This window comes from Equus quagga, chromosome 16 (assembly GCF_021613505.1).
Source record: "Equus quagga isolate Etosha38 chromosome 16, UCLA_HA_Equagga_1.0, whole genome shotgun sequence".
Classification (NCBI taxonomy): Eukaryota; Metazoa; Chordata; class Mammalia; order Perissodactyla; family Equidae; genus Equus; species Equus quagga.
Window position 1 is genome coordinate 67,939,232 of NC_060282.1, and position 20,686 is coordinate 67,959,917.

At 37.9% G+C, this 20,686-nt stretch overlaps 1 protein-coding gene and 1 pseudogene across 7 annotated transcripts in view; one reads left to right on the top strand and one right to left on the bottom strand.

Annotated features, from left to right (window-relative positions):
- Positions 1–20,686, bottom strand: part of NCOA2 (nuclear receptor coactivator 2) — a 267,879-nt gene that overhangs the window by 159,026 nt on the left and 88,167 nt on the right. For all 7 annotated transcript variants that reach the window (XR_006885610.1, XM_046642258.1, XM_046642263.1 and 4 more), the window contains exon 2: positions 17,874–17,930. The gene's annotated coding sequence lies outside the window, so the exon portion shown is untranslated. The remainder of the gene's footprint in view (positions 1–17,873; positions 17,931–20,686) is intronic.
- Positions 1–20,686, top strand: part of LOC124227850 (carbonyl reductase [NADPH] 3-like) — a 128,216-nt pseudogene that overhangs the window by 21,197 nt on the left and 86,333 nt on the right.

Here is a 20,686-nt window from a genome sequence, read left to right on the forward strand (position 1 = left end):
GGGCAGGTAATCCACCCAGGGCCCATGAGAGTCATTCCTGTGATTTTTGTTGGAGCTTTCAGGAAAGAAACGCCGTCTTTAAAGGAGGCCACTGGCCATTAAAATTGTATAAGCCAGAGCTGCTGATGACCTTCTGCGTTATCACATGAAGTCCTAATTGAAAAAAAGAGGAAAGTAGAGACAAAAGAAAGAGAGAAGGTTCTGAGGACATCATTTCAGTCCTTCCATCCAGATGTGCCCAGAGCCAGTCGCAGCCTTGGACTTCCCACCCACGTGAGTAAATAAATTCCAGTTTTTTTCACACTGGTTTGAACTGGGTTTCTGTTGGGCAGTCAAGAGTGCAGGACTACACGTCATCCACCTGTGTTATCCTATAATTAGGCATCAAAAATAAGACTATACTTATCTTTCAATTATCTGCCATTTTGCACCAACATTGATATAGCTTAGAGCTCAGACAAATTCTTGGGGATACCTTGGTGGAAAGTGTGACTTCCAGCACCACAGCTGAACTCCTACTACTTCCTTTGGTGGGTGAAACAATACAAGTCAAGCTGCCAGAGCCAGGGGAGACCCTAAGGCTCCTGGACATCTGAAGCTTTCAGGAGGATAAAGCCAGCACCAGAATTAGAGCAATTTGGAGACAATAATTCTGTGGGAATCCACATTACTTGTTTTAATTCTTGAGATACTTTTCTTACCTACATATCTGTGGGTAAATCAAAATTCATTTTCTAGGGAATCAATGTGGTGAGACTGTAGGATCAGGTTTGGTTATGTAGGATTCTTCCCAATTTCGTGCTAGATGCAGAAATACTGAATTTTATACTCAGTTCAACTACTACTTCCCTATGAAGAAGAGTGGAGCCCATTTTTCTGAATAGTGTTCATGAAATGTTACAAAATTAGGCGTTCATCTAAGATACGTTTCTTTTCTTGGAGATAGGGGAAGATGTCAAAATTAAGACTATCTTTGTCCTCAGTGACTCATAAAGTATAGCAGAAAGAACAATATGACAAAGAAAAATCATTAAAAAATGGGTTTGCGTGTCCGTATCCACACTATGCAGTCTACCAGGCTCTTTTTCCTAAATAATGATTTTGCATAACACCCTTGGTGGCTTCCCACTGCATACGGAATATCAAGGAGGCCAGTGTACGCTGCATGGAAAGAATGCCACATCAGGTATAGATGTCTGCAGGGGCCGGGGGGCAGGAAGCAGTGGCATGTGTATCAGCTATCCTGGCTATGGAAACATCTAAGGAAGATGCTAACTAAGCATCATAAGCCAGTCATTAAAATTTAGAACAAAAAATGTAAGAAATCTCGGGTATGAAAGATGTTTCTGTAGCTGTAAGAACTTCAGTTCCTCTCCCATTCAGGGAGCCTAAGCAGCAGGTAATACAGAAAACACTATGCTTGTGGCCTCGAGTAGATCAGGGGAAAAGGTGAGTTAACTGCAGGGAGCTGGGGAGTATGCCCAGAAAAGCCTCTAGACTAGAAAACTCATCACCCCACTGGGAGACTAGAAAACTCATTGCCCCACTGGGTTTCTTGGATGGGAGCAGCAAAAGTAACAACACAGCAGAAGCAGAGGCCTCAGAGAAAAGAGACAAGCAGCCCTCTGCCCGCAGTGTCCTGCCTTAACAGCGCGCAGCAGAACACAGCCAAGGCCCAGGACTTGCACATGGTGGGTATGTCTGACAGCTACCCACAGTCTCTGTTTTGGAAAAGCATTAAGCTTTAGAATTTCAGGTCTTTGCACCTGCAAAATGGACATTATGCAATAAAAGCACTATTAATCAGAATGCTCGTGAGATGACAAGTTATGTTATCCCACTACCATCACCAAATTTGGTTCACTATTTATTTCAAAGCTCCCTAAAAACATATGATCATAATCTCCTATTTTAGTAAATATAACATTCTAAAGATAATTTTATCTTCCTCTATTATTTAAGATCTTACAGTCCTTAGGACTATCATTCTGAATATTTGATACCAATACAAAATAATGAAAACTTTATAAGGGGCAGGAGATAATACGGACTGTCTACTAACCTCAACAAATTATTAAGTGTGTACATGCACAGGCTATTTTCTAACTTCCTTTCAGGAGATTCTATTTAACAGCAACATAAAGGAAAAATACAATTTAATTCAGCATCTCAGGAGGGCTTCATGTAAATCTAAGTTCATCATATCCAACTAGATGCATACAGATTGATTATAAAGATTAATAAAAGCATATTATCATGCACGTATCAACTACCACAAAAACACTTGTCCAAAAAAGGCCTACAAGGGTGACAAGGTAACTCTACCGTGGATCCCATCTTTACTACTACTTAATTAGACAGAATTGGGCAGGTCACTGGGTTTGTTTTTTCCCAATTGTAAAGTTTCCCTCTTATGAATTCCATGCTTCTTTCAACATCACTAATAACAGTGTCAGCTTGGTAGCACTGCGTCTGGTAGACTAGTAAACCCAAGTGATGCGATCCACTTCTGATGTGCAGTAACTGTCCAGAGCGATGCCAGTGTCCTGCTTTTCTAAAGCACTAACATACTCACTGCATGTGTGTGTGTGTTCACTTAGAATGGAATTTTCGTGTTAAGAGACATTCAGGAGGCCCCCACCAGCGGGGCCAGGCACTGAGAATACAACTGGGGAAAGGCAGGCCTGTTCGTCAGCTCAGGTTCGTGCGGACTCGACTCCCGATCTGCTGGTGTCTCCTTCCAGGACTCAGTGCCAGCACTGTTACCTTACTACTCAGTTCATCCTCGAAGCGCGAAGAGGCTTCTCAGAGATGTCCTAGGCAAAAGGCAGAAACTAGTGGGGAATTTAAACTTTGCCACAGATATTGAGAGTAGCAGTTTTTAGGGACACATTATTTAAACTACATCATTTTTCCCCTCTACTCCCAAAGCAGAAGTGTTTATTTGTAATGCCAAATGACGCATTTAAACTGTTCATGGTTTTTTAGATTAATTGCAGAGTCACAATGGATTTTTCTATGTAATCTTTCAGATTCTGACATAATGAGTCCAGGAAAAAGAAACAACTTGCTCAAGGTCTCAGAGCCACCAGTGTGGAACCACGCCAGTGAACGGCCCAATGGCTCCCACACGTTTGTTTCACTTGTGCCTTTTTTAATGTAAGATTCAAAGATCTGAGGACTCCGGCTTAACTTTTTATTGGTTATAGCAACTGCTAGAACAATCAGTAAAAAAGGTATTAAAAGTATGTTGTCTACCTGGAAAACATTTTAAATTAAAGACTCCACTACTAAAAGGTTTTTTTCTGATAATTCGTCAAAATGATAATATTTGTTTTATTTGGCTGGTCACATTTTGAATGTTTTTTTTTTCCCTTTTTCCCAAGCTTACCATAACAAATTTAGAAATAAGAATGTTCAAAAGGACTCCTCTTGAATAAATGTGCGACAGCTCCTTTTGAAAAATCGCTCTCTTGCCTCTTTACTAGATGACTGCCAGTGGTGACAATATCTCTTGACAACAGCGAGGTACACTAGAATTTGACGAGAGAGGCTGAAGAACACGAAGGACCCTCGGCTGGAGTCTCACAGTGGCAGGCTTAACACTTTCCACACCTCTCTGTATTCTCATCCTCAGAATCTCTGGACCACACTCCCAATTGAGAATTTGTGCAAACCCCTGGTGGGGAGCAAATCTTAACAATAAATGTCCTCCTCTTTGTCTTCCTTATCTTTCTTCCCTCCACCTAAAAGGAGGCTTGACAGAGGGTAGGCAGAAGAAGGTGAGGGAGTAATCACAAAGGAAACACATATTAAAAGAAAATTTAGTAGAAATACTCAGTGATTTTCAAGAAGAAATCCCAGAAAACTGATTTTTCAGTTGACCCATCACTCTTTGAAGGTCTCCAGCTCTCATGATACTCATTTCTTCTTAGTAGGCTGGAAAGGAAAGAAGATAATGGGAAGGAACCTCAACTCTTTCAGCCCCTTTATTCCATCTCCAATTTGTCTGTTACCAAACTGCATGATCAGATCATTTGTGGCAAACTTATGAGCATCACTTCTTAAGCGACTGTATGTATGTATGTATGTATGTATGCATGCATGCATGAATGTGTGTATTATTAAAGGTGGTTTCAACTTATTATTAGGTTGTTACTCAGGAAAGAAGCCTTGCCTCTACCCTTTGGCAGTATGAGTTAAGACTTTCAAGGCACACAATGGATGAGAAATACCAGGAGGAAAAACACAGAGAGAGAAAGAGTAGAGTACATGGCCTGGGCAACAGGTAGAACTCAGCTGGGAGCTGCTGCTGAGTTACTGATCTGAAATTTTCAGAAATATAACTCACCTTAGACTAGGAACAGGAATCAGAGACGAGGAACAGAAGCGAATGATAAGGAGAGGGAGGAGAATGAGGAAGACAAAAGCTAGGTTTTAAAAACAATCTTCTGAGTGATAGACATTGTGCTAAGTGTTTTCTATGAATTATCTCAATATAACAAAACCACATACCACAAAAAGAATAGATGTCTTAGAGACGTAGGGAAGTGGAATTTGAACAGAAAGAATAGATTAGACTCAAACTATTATCAAGACTAAAGGGTCCTCCAAGTAGGCTTACTTCAGATGCTCGATAAAACGAGACTATTCTCTCTGTCCAATGTCCCCACAACTGGCTGCTCGTCAAAAGGACATGTTCCTATAATATCCCTACATGTGTAATAGTTTTTATTCCATCATGCTTAATCACTTTTTATACGTCTTCAACTAGAGGTATTCTTCAACCAGAGAGTATACCGAATACAATTTCTTAAACTCTAGGAGGTAAATTAAAATCAACAAGAATTTACTTAGTGCTTTGTATAAACCCAAGCATTATGGATTCCTCCCTATCATTTAGCAGGAAAATTTACACTCCAGCTGTGCTAGGTTGGGAAGGTAGTAGCCAGCATTAAGTGCCCACATTCCCACAACACTTCCAGCTAAGGTGGTAACCAGCAGGGATTTTTCTGTCTTTGTGGTGCCCGAGTCCCATCAACAAAAGATACCTCTTATTTCTGTGTTTCAATTCTAGCTTCTCCTGTTGTAAAGATCTAGAATACACAGTAGGATTGTAGACTGCAGAGTACGATAACCACATGGTCAAGAATGTCTAGAGACGGACAGCGACGAGTCCACTGTCCATTACCCTTCCCATATTGTGTACCTGCTACGGTACGTTATTTTACATTTGTTGACACATTGCTTTGTAATCTCATTTAAGTAATTTAATGTCTGTCTGCCATTTCTCTTACCACATTGTAAGATGTGGGTGGAATAAAGGCCATTTATATCGCTTCTGTATACCTAAAACATTCCTACTTTACTGTGTGCACAGCAACTGCTCTGAAGACAAAGACAGATTGAATTAAAAAAGACTGTCAGTTAGCTGGAGAATGAAAAGCAAGGGCTTTCACCTAATCAAGAAGTTCCATCTGTATCACTAGAGGAGGTCCTACTAAAAAGAGAAGAGATTTGGGAAATATATTGTCCCAGGTTCAAATTCTAGGGCTACCCAGCTCACTGTATGACCTTGATTAATCTCTATGAGCCTGTGTTTTCAACCATAAAATGGGGATAATTTCTCTCTCCCAAGCTGCCATTAAGAATTTGATGAAATAAAATGTATATTAAGGACTGGCAGAATGCAAGAAAAGCTGCTTTCTTAAAACTTCTTTATATTCTGATTTATAAAAATATTATTTCCACATTTTATTTTAAAAGGATGTGGTCAAGCCGTTACTGGAGGGTATATGAACAAATTTTTAAAAAGACTTAACAACCATAAGTTACAATATAAATAAAGACTCTAAAATGTTTAGAGCTAGATTTAACCAGTGATTTAAGAAATAGGATGAATTATTGAAACACTGAAAGCATAATTCACAGAATCAAATTATAACTTTATTACGTAAATGCTTGTAAAACAGCTATAAAAGAAAAGGAAAATAGCAGCTGTGAATAAAGTAAATTTGAGGTGGTAAGTAATTAAAACTTCATTTTTTGTTCATGGTGAATATCGCTAATTATATCACAAAAACTCATAAGCAACTAAAAACACTATGCACTGCTCCTACAGAGCACCTGTAATTTCCCCTATGTAAAAAAACCAGGAAAAATCTGAGAGTGAGGGTGGCCTAATTTTTACATTTTATAAAATGTAAACGCCATGTCTGTTAATTGACATTATGATTATCTGAAATATTATATAGTCAACATGAAATAGAAACTGTACTTCAACATAAATTGAGGCTTTTTTAAAGTAATTGAAAGGATTCTGTAGTTACTCTTAGAAATATATTTTCTAAATTAAAATTGAAATTTGCTTTTGAATTGAATATTTTCTTCTCTATGTGTGAAAGGGTCCCAACATAAAGTTTCTTATTATGCGAATTCCAGGAAATTCCTAAGATTTTTTAAATTGCAGAAAACCTCTAAAGTTATTTTTAAAGAGAACATGAAAAAGAAAATGGGCTAGCCCCCCCTTTTTCATCTTTCAAAACAAAATAACCCACGTTAACAGAACATCTAAATGCAAATCTCACTGAATTAATTATCAGTGTAACCTCATTTGAAACCAAGGAACAGCTTATTATCATTTCTGTGACTTGCATTTGCCTTTATTAATTAATGTCAGATAATCATTTCCGATATAATATACAATTTAGCAACTTCATGGGCTTTCAGTTTTTCTAGTAGTCACGATGATATGGAGCCCTAGACCTTCTTTGGAAGGGAAGAGACAGCAAACACAAGCTAAGCTTTGTCAGATCCTTTACCCACACTTAGGTCAGTTTGCAACTTTATTTTGAAATTATTAATTTTTTTTGGCTTCATTGGTCTTTTTTTAATTTTTTACGAGTACCTGTAATTTCCCCTATGTAATACGCAAACTTTCACAGGCAAAACACTACCAACATGTGCAGTATTAAAACATCGTTTTTATGCTTATCCTAAAAGTCAACTGACCACGGAAACTGAGCTGACCACTCTAGAGGAGCACGACTGAGATTCTTTATTTCTAGTTCCTTTCACTGTCCAAGGGAGGCCAATGAAATCCACTTGCCATTTCCCTCCTCCATGGGACAAGACACCTGAGGAGGGTCATTCTCAGCTCTGAAAGTCATGTACGCTATCTGACAGTGTCTTTGAACAAAAAAAAAAAGAAAGAAGAAAAACATGGCTTAAATGACATGTTAATCAACGATGTTTTCTGCAAAAGATCTTGATCAAGAGGAGAAAATGTAAAAGGATTTCAATCTAAAGTGGAACTGGAAGATCTGAACGGAAAATCTCACACAGGGGCCCTCAGAAGAACGGAACTTAAGAACGGCGAGACTGATTTCAATTAAATGCCTGATTTATAGAAGACGGAGACTTTGCTCCTGACCAATGAACACCCACCAAGAGTCACTCCCCATCCTCAAGCCAATGAACTCACTGCTTGGACTCTGGCTGGACTTCCCCGGCTTTGTCCTTCCTGCCTAGACATACAAATCGCCCCAAACCCTCAGGGACTCGCCTGTAGCCTGCTATAGCATGTGCTTCCTGAATTGCAATTCCCCTGCTATTCCCAAATAGACCCAATTTCTGGTTTAAAAAAAAACAAACTACCAATGACAGACTGGGTTTGAATCCCAATTCTGCCTCTAACTAGCTAAATTAAATTAGGTGAACACCACCGGGTGAGTCAATTGAACCTCTCAGTGCCTTCATTTTCCCAACTCTAAAATAAGATCATGACAGCAGTTACTTGCGGTTACTTAAGTTTCTTTTGAAGATTATGTGGATTACTATCAGAAGAGTTTAGAATACTACCTGGCACATGATATGCCCAATATGCACGCTAGCAACTATAAATGATATCTCAGTTCCAAGAACTTTCTATGCCATTTGTACTATGATTGAAACAGGATCTTGTGTTAATAATACTTGGTTCCACATTCATGTCTCTGTATTGAAACCACATTGCTGTTGGCCTCTAACTATGAAATGTAATCAAATATAAGTAAACCGTACATTTAATTAAATAGATGACTGACTGAAACATAAACATCTTAATTTGTGTTCACGTCCTACTTTCCACCTGTTTGGCGTCCCATCATGATTATTAATCTTTGGTAATATAGTAATGTTATTTTAGATAAAACAAATTTATATATGTAATGACATATTGATGCAGAAAAATTACACGTGCATATATGGGCAGCCGTTAACGTTAAAAATGTTCTGTGACTAAAACCATGAAAAAATATTAACCAACATGTTGCTCTAGACAGTAAAAAAAAGATTTTAATGAAGTAGGATTTTTCTTACTCAATTTCCTTCACAGCCTTGATTTACAACTTCTGAGCACTTTCTTCTGACAAAGACCATTTTGAGGCATCTGACGGGATCAAGTTAATGAAAACTTTCCTTTTCTGAGATCAGAATCATCTTTCCCACTTAACTACTATAGAAGGTAGCACAAAATGTCTTTGCAATTGTTACAAGATTCAATTAAAAGTAGATGAGTTGAAAGACATAAAGTTCTGTTTCACTATAAACATTATGGCCCAGGATATAAAATGCAAATGCTTTGAAAATAAAAAGTGGCTTAGTGTCAACTTCAAATCAAAGAGAATTTAGACACGATCAGAACACACTTCACATTCTGCCACAAAGAATTTATCCCGAGTGTAAATTGATACAACACACGTAAAGGCCAAGAACCATGTCTTGCCAAAATTCATAGTAAATGTTTGTTTTTCCTTTACTCTCTCTACCCTTCAAGGTAACCTACATCTGCCTCTGCCTCAAAACACCGTGAAAACTTTAACTACCTCATGAAATCTCATTGTGGTATATAAACAATGACCAGGTATGTTATTTTCATAATTAGTCCTGGAAATCCAGTAGGCTCTAGGACCCTGAATCAAGAGAAACCTCAGTAAAACTCAGGACTTAATTAAAAATGCACCGAAGTGGAAATATCATAAGCCAAAAGTATCAAATTTATTAGAATAAATAAATAATAAACAAATGCCTCATTTTCTATCTCTAAAATGAGAAAGGGTTAAGAAGGAAGAACGCGTGTGGCTCCTCGTGTGGTAGCCCTGGATCCCACAGGGACTCGAGCACGGTCACCACGGCAGAACATCTGTGGGGACTGTGGCCAGTACTGCAGGCAGCATTGGGCTCTGGGGTTTAACAACTGTGGTGACAAGCCACTGCGGTGTGAAAGGGGAAAGGTTTTTGGTTTTTGGTTTTTTTTAAATGAGGAGGGAAAAAAATAAGAAGATGGGAAATAGATACAGTGAGCACTCATGGTTTAAAGCAATATGCATTGGCACCTAGGATATGTTAAAACAAAAATGCAGTTAAAAGATAGCAGTATTTTACAAAAAGCTATCATTTTATATTTTCAAAAGATACTTTAAAGTTTGAACATGACCTTGACATATAAATACGTCAGTTAACAAGTTCAAAGAAGTACTAATTTCTGTGTTAGACAATAAAGATTTTATGAAACCTTGTGGATATTTTGAAGCAGCAGCAACATTACACATCTAACTTCTACCTTAGAGAAAAACCTAAATGTTCCAAAGAAAATCTAGATTCCACTGGGTTACTAAAACAAAATCTGCCATTATATACAAAAATATATACATTTGAAACCAACTTAATTTGTCTAACAGATGTTTATTTTAAATGAAAGGAATTTTACATTTCTTTTCTATTCAAATATAATAGCATGGGTAGTCGCAATATAGTTTACAAAATACCTTAGTGCAAAACTATCTCCTATTTTCACACTCTTTTAAAACCTAGAAAAAGAAGTTTATTTTCTGAACTGTAATAAAACTGCCATATAAAAGGAAGACATAGAAATCTAGATCAAATAGCTTTTTTAATGGCCAAGAATTGAAAGAAACTGAGAGATCAACTGGTTCCTTTTGGCCTCTCCTCTTTCTATTCTTACTTAAGCTACCAGTTCAATAATTATGACACAGTTGCTTCTGTTAAAGACAATCTTTTCTAGTGTGGTAAAGACTTAAAAGTCTCAGGACTCAGATAAGGAAGGCACTGGCTGGTCTCTTGTAAGCTTCCCCACTCATCTCTCCACTGAAGGTCACCCGGCCTATCACACTCCTGCTTTTCAGTCCTGTCACTTCTCAAGGAGGTGCAGCAAAACTGTGCTCCAATCCTGTGATGTGGACAGGTAACAAACTTCCATTCCTTTAGGCTGAAACTACAAAATTTCAAGTGTATGATTTCTGCTTATGAAATGTCTATAACCGGCACCAAGAAAGACCAAAACTGTTGGTTTAAAGAAAGTGGAGTCCTCAAATTAATCAATTCCAAATCAATTCAATATTTTTGAATTCCTCAGAAAGTAGTGAAGGCACACAATTCTATAGACTATGGTGCCACAAAATCAACCTTGCGTGGAGACATGTACTTAGGAGATCCTCCAAAACTGGACTACATACATTTAGAGTAAATGGTTAAATTTCCATTTAGCCAATATTAAAGTCTATGTACTTCTTACTCTCCCTTTGCTCTTGTAGGATGAGAAGGCACAAGTGTAGCTGACACCAGGACAAAAAATACATTTCCATGGATTGGAGACATCCATGAATCATTCATGAGGCAGCAAACAATGCTTAGACAATCTAATGCATGGAATTAGGTTAAAATCACAATTTGCAAAATTTACTGTTAACTTCTCTGGTTTTCCACAGCTTTTCTGAGTCTCAATGGAAACATCTATAACCTAATGCCAAAGAATCACAGAAAAAAAACCCACTTAATTTATTTTATGGATATGAGTAATTTTATAAATAAATGCTCAATTTATCCTTTACATCTAGATGTTGTAAACAGTGGAAAGCAACAAAAATGATTTGAGCTTCAAAAATAAACTGTGAGGTTTTTAATGGAAGCAGTGTGATTTTATTTGCTATTTTATCATGCAGGGGATGCTGGCAAGGTCAGCTGGCTCAAATTCAACACCTGCCTAGAAAATAACATACATTTGTCACTTTCCTTTCAAAGTGAAAGGGAACGGCATAGCTAAAAATCTTACTAACTGACCCCAAATCAAATGCCAGGTATTTCTAAAGTCACTATAGGTAGCACTTTCTACTTATCAGAGACCTCCCCTTAAAGCTAACAATAACTCTACTCTCCAGATAAGTAGGATATACAAGTTTGAATTGAAATATAAAGGTCAATAACAGAAAAGGGCAGGAGGATATACATTTTATTAACAATCTGCAAAGCCCTTCTCCCCACTCCCGTGCACACATGCACCTGTTCTGTAGTACAGAAAAGCAGAGCTGAGAAAGCAGAGTGCACTCTCTCTTTCTCAGAAGACTGACCCCAGTGCTACCTCCTCCAAGACATCCTAACCCAAAAGATCTATATAAGGTACACACTGCTAATACTCTTAATTTTAAGTATTTCTAAAGAATACCAGCTATGACAAGAGAAGTCACACATAGAAACTCTCAGTTCAAAAACAAATGGTGCTCTCATAGTAAAACAGCTCTAAACTGAACTCAACTCTCTTACAATCTAAGAAACATCCTTATAAATTTTATTTAAAAAATATGTTTTCAAATTGCTGTGTGTAATGCTAAATTTTGCTATTCCAGAATTTGAATTAACCAGAAAAATCAGATTCTCCTATATTTCTGGTATATTTTTCAGCAATGCAACTAGGCCTACTAACATCACTTTGCCTGTCTGTACTCACAGAAAATAGCAATGCCACCTTTCTAAATGAAGACTGCCTGAAGGAAACCATCAACAAAACGAAAAGACAAGCTACCAACTGGGAGAAAATATTTGCAAATCATGCATCAGATAAGGGGTTGATATCCAAAATCAACAACAACAAAAAACGCAATCAAAAAATGGGCAGAGGATATGAACAGACATTTTTCCAAAGAAGATATACAGATGGCCAACAGGCAGATGAAAAGATGTTCAACATCACTAATTATTAGGGAATGCAAATCAAAACCACAATAAGATATCACCTCATGACCATCAGAATGGCTATTATTAAAAAAACAAGATGGGGGGGGGGCTGGCCCGGTGGCCGAGTGGTTAAGTTCGCGCGCTTCGCTGCAGGCGGCCCAGTGTTTCGTTAGTTCAAATCCTGGGCGTGGACATGGCACTGCTCATCAGACCACGCTGAGGCAGCGTCCCACATGCCACAACTAGAAGAACCCACAACGAAGAATACACAACTATGTACCGGGGGGCTTTGGGGAGAAAAAGGAAAAAAATAAAATCTTAAAAAAAAAAAAAACAAGATGGGGGCCGGCCCCATGGCCGAGTGGTTAAGTTCACGCGCTCTGCTTCGGCAGCCCAGGTTTCGCTGGTTGGGATCCTGTGCGTGAACATGGCACTGCTCGTTAGGCCACAATGAGGTGGCATCCCATATGCCACAGTTAGAAGGACCTGCAACTAAGATATACAACTATGTATGGGGCAGTTTGGGGAGATAAAGCAGGAAAAAAAAAAAAAAGATTGGCAACAGTTGTTAGCTCAGGTGCCAATCTTCAAAAAAGAGAAAACAAGAAATAAGTGTCAGAAAGGATGTGGAGAAAAGGGAACTCTTGTACACTGCTGGTGGGAATGCAAATTGGTGCAGCCACTACACAAAATAGTATGGAGATTTCTCAAAAAATTAAAAATAGAACTATCATATGATCCAGCTATTCTACTTCTGGGGATTTATCCAAAGAACACAAAAACATTAATTTGAAAAGATAAATGCATCCCTATGTTCACTGTAGCATTATTCACAATAGCCAAGACTTGGAAGAAACCTAAGTGCCTATCAACGGATGAATGGAAAAAGAATACGTGTATGTACACACACACACGTACACAAAAACACACAATGGAATATTACTCAGCTACAAAAAAAAAACATGAAATCACCATTTGCAACAACATGGATGGACCTGAAGGATATTATGCTAAGCGAAATAAAGAGACAGAGCAAGACAAATACCGTTATGATTTCACTCGTACGTGGAAGATAGAAGAAACAACAACAACAGACAAACACAAAGACACAGCGAACAGACTGGTGGTTCCCAAAGGGGAAAGGAGTGGGGGGAGGGTAAAGGGGTAAACGAGCCCGTTTGCACATTGACAGACAGCAGCTAGACTTTTCGTGGTGAACACAATGTAGGCTATACACAAGTCAAAATATAATGACGTACACCTGAAACTTATATAATTATAAACCAATGTGACCACAATAAATAAATAAAGGAACGAAGACTACCTGGACTCTGTGATTGTCTCAACCCCACTAAGCACAACACACCCGCCTCACGAGGTGTGGACCTTTCCAGGAGCACACTTTCAAAGCACTATCAACTCCACATAAACAACACGTTCACTTACGATAGACAGCTCTTGTTGTTGCTGTTGCCTTAACCTCTCTACTCATATGCAAAGATTAAGACTTTTAGTAGGAAAAGACATATCATTCAGAAATCAATGCTTAGTTTTTTTCCTTAAAAGAAAAACCAGAAAGCCAAACGTCAATGTAAAAATACTGAGCAAGGAAATATGGAGTTAAATTTGCATTAATATTCCTTTTCCAGTTTAATAATTTTTGGTAATTATTCTTTATATTTCCCACAGCACTTAGCATGGCTAGCACAATATAAATTACTAATAAAAGTTCCTGAAGGGAAGGGGAGCCAGAGGAAGGAAGGATGGCCTGAAGGTAAAGAGAAGGAGGAAGAGAGAGGAGAATTAAGGGTGCTGCATGAATTTAGTTTTATGGGGAAAAGTAAGCCAATCTGTTTACACTAACATGTGCACAAAGAAGAGAGGAAAGCAGAAGAGTAAAAATGCTTTAAAAAGTAATTTCCAACTGATGGCTTTGCGTCAATAACACCCACTGGATGGTAACTTCCACTGGCAGTAAGTCTATTTTGTCCCGAGCCCAGCAGTCCATTCTGCAGACTAAGAGCAGAGGAGTCTACACAGGGGGGCTAGGATTAGGATTCTAGTTTGAATAAACGATTGAGGGCATTTTGTCAGCTGTCAAAATATTTGTTACTTTCCAGATCACAGTGCCTACCATGCTGACACTTGAAGGAAATATCACAAAAGGAGCAATACAATTAAATGCCGGCAGGTTTTTGCCTAAAGCAAAAGACACACATTTAAATATTCTAAATTTTTGTTTAGCTTAATCCTGACTTTCAGTGGACAGTGCTCAAGCCGCAGATCTGGAGCTCACGTCAAGCTGCCCGTCTTCCTGGGCACTGACACACCTCTCGGTTAAGTCAGATCTAATCACAAATCTTCTCACACCTACCACCAAAGAGAGAATTCAAAGTCCAACAAATATTCATTTGGAATGTACTTTCAACCACGTCATATCCAATACGGACATACTTTCTTTTATGTCTGGATATGCTTAATATAATGTTCAGCACTGAGCAATTAGCATATAACAACAACGTGTATTAGTATCATAAGAAGTCTATTACGCTTCATTGAACTTCTCTCTCCATACGTTAGTACCGAAGAGTCAGGCTCTCCCTTGTGAACAATTCTTCACCCGCCCAGCCCAAATCTCGGCACAGAGAAAAACTTATAAATAAATCCAGAGTATATAAGAATCCACAGTGAGTTCAGTTTCCACAGTGAAAGGAAAATTACATCTCAAGGCTACATTTCAAACACATTTATCTAACGTCTGCTTCTGTTTTGACTATCAATTCTAGGAAAATCTTATTGGCTAACTGTAAAAATGCTAAGATGGGAGGCTGGAATGGAAATACTAATGTAGCTACAGATTAAGAAGCATAGTTCAGGCTGTTAAATAAATTTTGTCTTTTTAATTCAAACCACAGAATTTCCTTTCCATATACTCAAACCCGGAATTTGCATTTACACTCACAGATACAATCCTTTCAGAAAGCGTGAGGAAATATAATTAATCATGTTTTCAAATAAAGATTTTAACATGTATTCAACAACACTGTCTTCAAGAACATTTTATCCACAGTATTATACACTTAAGACTCAAAATATTTTTATATAATCTGTCCTTCTCCGCCTCGAAAATAAACTAAATAAGGAAAGCTAAGTTCTATTTGAACCAACTCTGCTCTACCTCAAAACTATGCCACTTCATTTCTCAAATAATTAAAAAATTGGGGGGCCAGCCCAGTGGCACAGTGGTTAAGTTTGCACGCTCTGCTTCAGCGGCCTGGGGTTCATGGATTCGGATCCTGGGCATGGACCTACACACCACTCATCAAGCCAGGCTGTGGCGGCATCCTACATACAAACTAAAGGAAGATTGCCACAGATGTTAGCTCGGGGCAAATCTTCCTCAACAACAACAAAAAAAAACAGCTTCCTCCAGAGATATAAATTATTACACCTTCCAAGATAGGGTTCTAAGTAATTGTATAGTTGCCATATTTCACACAACCTGTTCTCTGTAGGTAAAGTGATTCATCCAAAAAACCACAGATGCCACCAGTAACCTAAAATTTCTAATACTGCAAGGGATAAAGAATGCTGATTCACAGCATACCATGTTTATAACAGAAAAAGGAATTCAAACGGCTTTCCCCCATGCACCTGCCCCCAAAAGAGTGAGTATGCAGCAATGAAAGTGCCAGAGTGGAACTTTAAATTGTTTAGGTAGTCATTAAACTTCAAATGAGTCATCCTCTTTCACAGTTTGAAATAAAGGTTAAAAGTTAAGACCTGCTAACGAAACATAAGCAAAATAATGTTTGACTTTTAAATTAATTTTGAAGTCCTTAAATATAAATATGATTTTCCTACATTACACTTACTGCCACAAATATGCTTGTATTCAGGGCTATTTAGGCAGAAAATGGAGCTCAGTGGTTAAGATCAAGGTCTCTGGAGTGGCAAACTGCCACTTATGTGATGTGACCTTGGAAAAATCACTTAACCTCTCTAAGCTTCAATTTCCTTATCTGTTATTCTGAAGATAACTGAAAGCACTCACATAATGCCTGGCACACAGTAAGAGAGCAGTAACGAATAGCTGCTGTTAGTATCAACAAAGGAATCTCTGCAAGTTGCACTTGTAAATTAGATGCGAATAAGAAACAGCCGTTTAACTCCTAAAATTTTACTTTAAAAAAAAACAACCCTAAAGGCCAGACTTAGTTCTTTCTATAAATGAAAAATCATAGTGGCAGAAAGAGAGACTAAAGCCTAAAAAAGGTAAAATAGGTCAAAAAAGAAAAGAAACAAGAACACAATAACGGCAACCAATATCCTGGAATACTTAAAGACAACTGCCAAAGATACAAGCAGAGGGGTGGTCAGCTTATGTTATAGCTGTTTTTGATAAGGAATTCAGACATCAATAAGGAGGGCAGGGGGCCAGCCTCGTGGCCTAGTGGTTAAGTTTAGCATGCTCTGCATCCGGCAGCCTGGGCTGGGTTCCCGGGTGTGGATCCACACCACTCAGCAGCAGCCACGCTGTGGCAGTGACCCACACACAAAACGGAGGAAGATTGGCACAGATGTTAGCTCTGGGTGAATGCTCCTCAAGCCAAAAAAAAAAAGAGGAAGATAGGCAACAGGTATTCAGTTAGGGCAAATCTTCAGCAAAAGAAATAAAAATAAAAATTAAATAAATAAATAAATAAAGGTGGTAGAAAAATGACTTAAAAATTCCCCCAATCTAGAAACAGAAAAACTAATTCAGTCAGTTAAATTTTGTATACAGTGACAAGTTGTGGAAACATTTTAACTTATTTGATTTTTAGAGACAAAACTGGACAGCTTTCAAATCTACTTTGCTCTCCACAAAGATATCACAAAACACATCCACTGGTGGCGTGATCCAGATGCAGGGAGGAGGCGAGAGGCACCTGCTGCAGGTTGTCCGTCACCGGATCCTGAGAACCTTCTAGGGTAGTGACACAATAAAAACAGAACTGGAAGCACGAGCCTCTGAACTGTACCCTGACTGAGCATACTTGAGTTCATAAAGTATGCAACACAGATAATTTCTTATAACATTTAAGAACTACATACTTCAAGTGTCTGATATAACTTAATCTCACATTTAGAAATAAGTACAAGAAACTATTTCTAGTTTGTATTTACAGATGCAGCACTCCGTAACTCTGAACGTAAATAAATTCTTGATGTTTGTTACCCAATCGTTACTTTAACAAACATTTATCCAGTCGCTCCTATACACCAGGCCTATCCTAAGGGTTAGGGATACTATTGTTAACAAGCCAAGAGGGTCCCAATGTTCACAGAGCTTATATTCTAGTAGGGGAAACTATAAAGAAAGAAATAAATAAGAATATGTCACATGATAATAAATATTATGATAAAAATAAATCAGCATTGTGTGATAAGGAGAGACTGGGAAGCTATTTCAGACTGGTTGGACGAGAAAAGCCTGCTCACTAAATGTGAAGCATTTACCTCCGTAAGACTAAAATTTGCTGCCAAAATCTATAACAGCTATTCTTTTACTTACACATAAAAATAAATGTAAACATTTTGTCAGGCTATGAAATGACAATTCATCCCTTCCAATGGGTAGAGACGGAAACTTTTCCCAAAGATATAAACACTGATAACAGCTGTCATTTTACCTTCGAATGTCATCTCTAACACAGTCATAGAGAATTTTCATAATAAAAAAGTACACAACTATTTTGTATTTTATTTATATTCATTTTATTTACATACTATTTGCTAAACTAAAAATAGAATAATTTTTAAGTATTTGATTTTACTTAAAAATCAAAATATTCAGACAGAAAAGCTTAATTTTAACTTACCTGTGCCTGTACACAGTGCAGAAGATCTATAAATTTGTAGCCAAATCCAGGAGAAATCTGCAATATAAACAAAGAAACATGAATTTAAAAACGCAGAACCCTGTTAGACCCGTTAGAGTGGATGTGATGTTTACACCCAATATACAAAGTAATACTCATAATAACACCTCTCCATTAAAATCAAGAAGCAGGCTTATGTAAGGCCACATTTCATTGCGCATTATGAGGTGTCCAACACACAAATTTTGAGCTCCGACCATGCCACTTATCACACTTTCTTGTAAATGCTTGTCCAACACTAGGAGTGAAAGCTGAGTAAAAGCAGCGGGGGCTCGAGCGACCCATTTCCACTGCCCTCCTGGGGCTAGCCCAGTGCCTAGCACCCGATAACAGTGCACATCGGTGTTTGCTGAATAAAGAAATGAGTAAAATGCACACAGTGATCTCCATTTGCTGTGATTTACCACTTGATCTATACAGAATCGAAAGGCTTATAATTTTGCAAATAAAAATCTACCTCATAATACAACAATCTGCAAGAGCAAATGTGGACAAGAAAAGGAACCGGACATTTTCAACAATGTGCGCAACCGCTCACCAAGTTTCTTCGGGGTGTGTATCTTTGAGAACAAAGGGCTTAACTGTGAAGGACCCTGCGGCATTTTCTCTGACACACACAAGGCTCACTTCCACTGCGCCAAAGAAGTTTGTTTCCAAGATGCCTAGTGAGGAGTATGAACACAACAAACACGTGCTGCTATTTTACGTGTATTCGTGTTTACTACTATTTGAGGGGCCCAAGAAAAATGCTTCATTGCTACTAGCATGTCTTTTTCTTAAAAACTATTATATACTGCTAGATTTAATCAGCTTCGAGGAATGTTTTTACAATTGAGCTACTAGATTTTTTTTCCTTCAGGTGACACCAATCTGTAATAATTCACACTTCAATTAATTATCAAACTTAAAACAGTATTAACTCTCTTAAGAGTCCTTAACTCTTTAGAATAATAAACACAACCTAATAGTAGGAAAAAACCAATGTTAATTTAATATCCAAATTACCATTTTTCTAGGGCACTGGAAACATCTGATTTCATAATCTAAGTGGTCTAAAGGGGAAACAAATAGGAAAAAAATTGCTTTTTGATTTTTGATCGGTCTAGAGATCACCACATGTGATGAAATGCAGCTAGGGTGTTAGAGACGATTCATGAAAAGCAAAAGGAAATCTGTACGCAAATAAGTTATCCCACTAAGTAAAACAAATGGATTCTCCTCAAGTGGCAGTGAGCAGAATGCAATAAACTGTGACGTAACAGGATTCGTCAGCTCTTCCCCGTCACTCACCCTGGGTGAATGTATTCACTAAGCTGGCCTACTTAAGGCCATTGTAATTCCATACCAACAACTAATTTCCTCAAGGACATCATGCTATGCAACAATCAAGAGCTAAAACTTGTGATCTTCATAGGAATGATGATATTAAACTATTACTGCTTGATCGATACTATTCAGTAAGTTTGTATTAATGTGCTAATATGAGGAAAAAGTGCCAATGCATTCATGGTAAAGACAGAGAAATGACACATGAAGATATAAGAGACACGAAGATGAGGATAATTTCCACAGTGTAATATTATATCTTGGTGTAACATTCTAAACAAAAGGAATTAATAAAATACTTAAAGCATAGAATACAAAACGTTTTATAAGTTACTAAGGGAAAATAATAGCCATTTAAAGCAGTAGTACAGGCAATAACAACTCTGTAATAAATAAACATCCCACTACTCTTCTATCAGTCCTGACAGTTTTCACAAAGCTCCTATAGAAAGCATTTCAAGGGAAGGAGAGGGGACAGCAGGAAAGACAGAAACCTTGCAAGAAAAGCAGAGGGATACATGTCATCTTTTAAGCATCATCAGACAGACCAGGCTTCAGAATCTGGCTTTACCATGTAAATACTGCCACTGTTAACACTATTACATCACTAGCAGCAGCTTAGGTATATGACCTAGGAAATGTTACTGCAGACTCAACTATAAAAAGAGGATAATGATGTGCTCTTTGCAGCACCTTGGAAGTACTCAATGAGATAATTGCATGAAGCACCTGGCACACAGTAGGCATAATAATCATGATCCTGCCAAGTATGACCCTGTTCAATGCTGCTGGCTATGACGCATAACTCAATAAAGTGATGAAAAATAGAAGCTTCAGGCCTATCCCACCCCAAGGTAGAAGTGACTTCCTGGCATGTCCTAACGACTTTACCTGCCCATAATCCTCCAGAGAGACACATAAACACAGAGGCTGCTGAAAAATTTTGAACTAGGGCTGCTTTAAAGCTGCATCAGAAGTTGAAAGATACTACCTGATTTCAAATCTTACTATAAAGCTACAATATTCAGAACACTGCGGTATGTATTGGCACAAGGATAAACAACAGAGGAGGAAAGAGTCCAGAAACACACCTACACATTCATATCAATTCATATTCAACAAAGGTGGCACGGTAATTCAGCAAGGAAAGGACAGTCCTCTCAACAAGTGGTGCAAAAACTGGCTACATAAATGGAGGGGGTAAAAAGGAACCCTGACCTTGACCTTGCACCATACAAAAATTAACTCAAAATGGCTAAGACGATAGATATAAAAGTAAGACCTAAAACCACAAAAGTGGTAGAAGAAAGCATTTGGAGAAAATTATCAAGGATTAGGCAAAAAATTTTTAGATATAACACCAAATACATAAAAGAAGAAAAACATAAAAAGAAAAAGACCATCAAAGAAAAACACTAAGTTGAACT